Source organism: Pagrus pagrus (assembly GCF_965226575.1).
Source record: "Pagrus pagrus genome assembly, chromosome: 4".
Classification (NCBI taxonomy): domain Eukaryota; kingdom Metazoa; phylum Chordata; class Actinopteri; order Spariformes; family Sparidae; genus Pagrus; species Pagrus pagrus.
In genome coordinates, this window is record NC_140188.1 from 35,305,566 (window position 1) to 35,310,370 (window position 4,805).

Consider the following 4,805-nt stretch of genomic DNA (forward strand, 5'->3'; position numbering starts at 1 on the left):
TGTTGTAATGCTGACAAGGACTGTTTGTAGTACAATTTTCCCCCATTGTTCTAACACTCCTTCAGGGTAGCCTGGTATTTTTCAATAGTTTTGTGGGATGCGATTCAACTTGCTATAAACTTGATCTATTCCGACACACACCACACTTTCATTATATCAAAGTAGGTAATTGTGGTAAGTAATGAAAAGAAAGGCACAATAAGGCAAGACATAGTTTGTTTTTTTTGTTGAAAAAACTCTTTATCTAACACTTTATCTTTTACAAACACTTTTTTTTAGGGAAAAACTCTGGGAAACATTTTCGTTCTTCATCCCGCACAGGATGGGCAGACAAATGTAAACAGACAAAAGGTTACACAGACAGTTTGAAACACAAAATATCAAGAGTGTGATATACAGGAGCTAGTACAGTCAGTGATTTTCAGCCCACTTTCGTAATGTCCTCTAAACTCCACCAAATTTTTTCCTCAGCTTTCTTTGTGTCAGAGGTGGGATATGTAGAGTCAACAAGTCATCTCTGCTCCATGAATTTGTTCTGCTCTGTCACTGAACCAGATGCTCACCTTCCTGACTGAACAACTGTGCTGAGTGGACTTAACTGGTTTAGTGGAGGAGAAAACAGACACATGGCTTGGAGATGACTCCACAACTCGAACCTCTGCTGACTATCCAACCACACCTCAGTGTTTGCAACTGACAGAACAATAGTCATTTTTATTTCATATGCATAGGGGAGCTTACTTGTGCCTCTGGAGCCCAGGTGCTGTCCTCATCATTCAGCCTCGCCGTGCGTTAGGCGTGGTAAGGCAAGGCAAATTTGTTTTGTATAGCACTTTATTTTTTACAAACACGTTGTCTCATTGGGGTTCAGACAGCATCCTAACAATTTTTCTTCCCTTAGACCCAGACATCAACTGAAGAAAAAACTCTGGGAAAACTTGTTCTTTTCCTTCTTTCTTTCTTTCTTCATCCCTCACAGGATGGCCAGACGTGCAGTGGACGTTGTAAACAGAGAAAACATTAGACAGACAGACAAAATGTCAAGAGTGTGATATACAGGAGCTAGTACAGTTGGTGATTTTCAGTTTATGACGTCCTCCAGACGTATGCATAGGGGAGCTGAATTGTGCCTCTGGAGCCCAGGTGCTGTCCGCATCATTCAGCCTTGCCGTTCATTGCCCACTGCAATAAGGAAAGGAAAGGCATAATAAGGCAAAGCGTAGTTTTTTGTATAGCACTTTAATTTTTTTTACAAAAACTTTGTCTCGTTAGAAAGCATCATGACAATAGTATATTTTCTGCCCTTAGACCCACATATCAACAGGGGAAAATCTCTGGGAAAACTTACTTTCTTTTTTTCACTTTTTTCTTCCTCCATCCCTCACATGGGATGGGCAGTTGTGCAGTGGACACTATAAACAGAAAAAAAGAAAGAAAAAAAAAGAAAACGTTTGAAACACATGTCAAGAGTATGTTATACAGGGGCTAGTACAGTCAGTGAGTCAACAAGTCATTCTGCTACATGAATTTGTTCTGCTCTGTCACTGAACCAGTTACATTTGTTCATTAGCTCACCTTCCAGCCGTAGTTTATCTTTCTTTCGACTGGCCCATGTCTTCACGGAGAGGAGCTCTTTAGTCTTCTCTTTTCCGCCCTCTCCGGGGCCCGTGTCTTCACAGAGAGGAGCACTGATTCTGGACAGCTCCAGGGCTGGACAGCTCCAGTGCTGATTCCGGCCCCCGGGGGACTTGAGGAGCCATCCGCTGGAATCTTAGCTGCTCTCTGTAAAGATGGAAGTGTTAGAGGAGAGGAGAGGAGAGGAGAGGAGCCCAGATTCCACTCTGTTCTTGTTAGAAGAGGAGAGGAGGGGAACAGGAACAGAGTGGAATCTAGGCTCCTCTCCTCTCTCCTCTTCAAACACTTCCATCTTCAGCTGGTAGTTTGCAACGTAGACTGGAGAGGCTAGTGGTTTGGTGTCTGTAGCTTCGACGTCCTCAATCTTCTACCACCTCAGTCTTTTCCATGATTTATACTCACCGTTTTTGTTGCAAACTCACACAGCTGTAGTGTTCCTTTTTTGCCCTCCTTGGGCTCGTGTCTTCCAAGAGACGATGAGCTCTTTAGTCTTCTCTTTTCCGCCCTCTCCGGGGCCCGTGTCTTCACAGAGAGGAGCACTGATTCTGGACAGCTCCAGGCCTGGACAGCTCCAGTGCTGAATCCGGCCCCCGGGGGACTTGAGGAGCCGTCCGCTGGAATCTTAGCTGCTCTCTGTAAAGGTGGAAATGTTTGAAGAGAAGGAAGAGAGAAGAGGAGTCCAGATTCCACTGTGTTCCCGTTCCCCTCCTCTCCTCTCCTCTCCTCTTCTAACAGGAACACAGAGGATTCTAGGCTCCTCTCCTCTCTCCTCTTCAAACACTTCCATCTTCAGCTGGTAGTTTGCAACGTAGACTGGAGAGGCTAGTGGTTTGGTGTCTGTAGCTTCGACGTCCTCAATCTTCTACCACCTCAGTCTTTTCCATGATTTATACTTACCGTTCTTGTTGCAAACTCACACAGCTGTACTGTTCCTTTTTTGCCCTCATTGGGCTCGTGTCTTCCCAGAGACGATGAGCTCTTTAGTCTTCTCTTTTCCGCCCTCTCCATGTGTTGCACTGCAGTAAGGAAAGGAAAGGCATAATAAGGCAAAGCGTAGTTCTTTTGTATAGCACTTTATTTTTTTTTACAGAAACTTTGTCTCATTAGAAAGCATCATAACAATAGTATATTTTCTGCCCTTAGACCCACACATCAACAGAGGAAAAATCTTTGGGAAAACTTACTTTCTTTTTTTTTTTCACTTTTTTCTTCCTCCATCCCTCACATGGGATGGGCAGTTGTGCAGTGGACACTGTAAACAGAAAAAAAGGGGGGGAAAAAAGAAAACGTTTGAAACACAAATGTCAAGAGTATGTTATACAGGGGCTAGTACAGTCGGTGAGTCAACAAGTCATTCTGCTACATGAATTTGTTCTGCTCTGTCACTGAACCAGTTACATTTGTTCATTAGCTCACCTTCCAGCCGTAGTTCATCTTTCCTTCGACTGGCCCATTTCTTCACAGAGAGGAGCTCTTTAGTCTTCTCTTTGGATCTGTTCCTCAGCTGGCTGTTTGAAACAGCAGTAGAGTCAGTATTTTGCAGTCCTGCTGTCCTCAACGCTCCGCCACACTTTCCTCAGCTTTTAGGTGGGATATTTCTGTGCCATGTATTTGTTATGCTCTTACAAAAAACCAGCTAAGTCCAATCAGCACAGTTGTTTAGTCAGGAAGATGAGCTAATGAATTTGTGAATGCAACTGGTTCAGTGTAAGAGCATAACAAATATATGGCACAGAGTTGACCCAACGACTTTACAATTCAGTGGTAGGGGAGAGTGGGGTAATTTGCGCGAACCCCATATTTTTGAAGAGGCATCCATTTCACTCATCCTGCAAAGAACAGAGAGAAACATGGCTTTAGGGATAATTTCATTTAAGTAAAAAAAAAAAAGTTTTTTTTTTTAACTTCTGAAGTAAAATTTCTACGACCAATGTTTTTTCGATTACAGTTTAAACAATTATAGACATCTTTGAAAACAGTTCACACATATTTTTAGTGCTTTGCATGATTCTATGCAGTGGGGACAGGCATGCATGCCTGTCTCTCTCTCTCTGTGTGTGTGTGTGTGTGTGTGTGTGTGTGTGTGTGTGTGTGTGTGTGTGTGTGTGTGTGAGGCGGGGGAGGGGGGACACACTACAGGCACCAACAGCTCCGGTCGTTGTAAGAAGCGAGCGAGGAAGGGAAATGTGAAATATTTATTGTTATCAATGGCACAAGTTATCCCAGTGTAGTTTCTCTAATGGAACAACTTATCTCCCACTGGGGGCAAGCTGTGCCACAAAAGCACTTTTTTTTGTTTTCTTTTTTCTTAAGCTATATTTCTCAAACAGTTTATTTTAAGATACAAAGGGATTTTTCCCAGGGATGCACAAGATCCAGAACTACTAAATGTACACATTTTTAGTTGGAGGCATGCATCACAGTAACCCCCTTGCTTTAAAGGCACATATAGTAAAAAAGGAAAGAAAAAAAATAAAATAAAATAAAAATATATAATATATATACTACTTACCCCACTCTCTCCTATGCAGTTCACATTGTCGGTGTCCTCACATCAAACTTTTCCTCTTTTTTCAGTGGATCCATTCTCAATACTGGCTGTCTGCACCTCTACAGCAGAAGAGTCACTCCACCAAACTTGTCCTCTTCTTTCTCTGGATCCATTCTCCGTACTGGCTGTCTGCACCTCTACAGCACAAGAGTCAGGGCAGGGGGGTTTTAAACATTTTCTTCACGGACTGAGAGAGCAGAGTTATGCAGGCTCTTTTCTCCAACTACTCTCCTTTGCTCTGAGTAGTGCATCTGTGACACCTCCCCCTCCGAGGTAAAACGAGCCAATTCTCTCTCCACTACCATGGTTGGGTCTGGCCTCTTTCTCCCAGATGACAAAGACGTCTTCTCTGTTTTACCCCTGTTTCACTTTGGAATTCCTGTCTTGTTTTCTTATCTTATAGGTGTGGTCTGTGTCTTTGTCCTAAACCTGGTATCCTGGCTGTCTGCGTTTGAGTCTCCCTTCTCCACACATCCTGACACTCTCCTTGCTCTGAGCAGTGCATTTTTGACCCCTTACTACTACCATTTTTGAGTCTGGCCTCTTTCTCCCAGATGACAGAGCCGTCTTCAGGACAAAAACTTACAACACAAGTTGGTTTGAAGGATTTGCATGTTAC

General features: G+C 43.3%; 2 long non-coding RNA genes across 2 annotated transcripts; both read right to left on the reverse strand.

Annotated features, from left to right (window-relative positions):
* Nucleotides 1-242: 242 nt before the first annotated feature.
* On the reverse strand, nt 243-1,856 carry LOC311255629. Its single transcript, XR_014622395.1, has 3 exons — nt 1,576-1,856; nt 1,349-1,412; nt 243-1,182 (listed from the first exon to the last, which is right to left on the reverse strand). It is a non-coding gene; the product is annotated as an uncharacterized lncRNA (long non-coding RNA).
* A 34-nt stretch (nt 1,857-1,890) lies between these two features.
* On the reverse strand, nt 1,891-4,320 carry LOC311256125. The gene is made up of 4 exons (XR_014622447.1): nt 4,148-4,320; nt 3,052-3,464; nt 2,820-2,887; nt 1,891-2,651 (listed from the first exon to the last, which is right to left on the reverse strand). It is a non-coding gene; the product is annotated as an uncharacterized lncRNA (long non-coding RNA).
* Between the last annotated feature and the right edge of the window lie 485 nt (nt 4,321-4,805).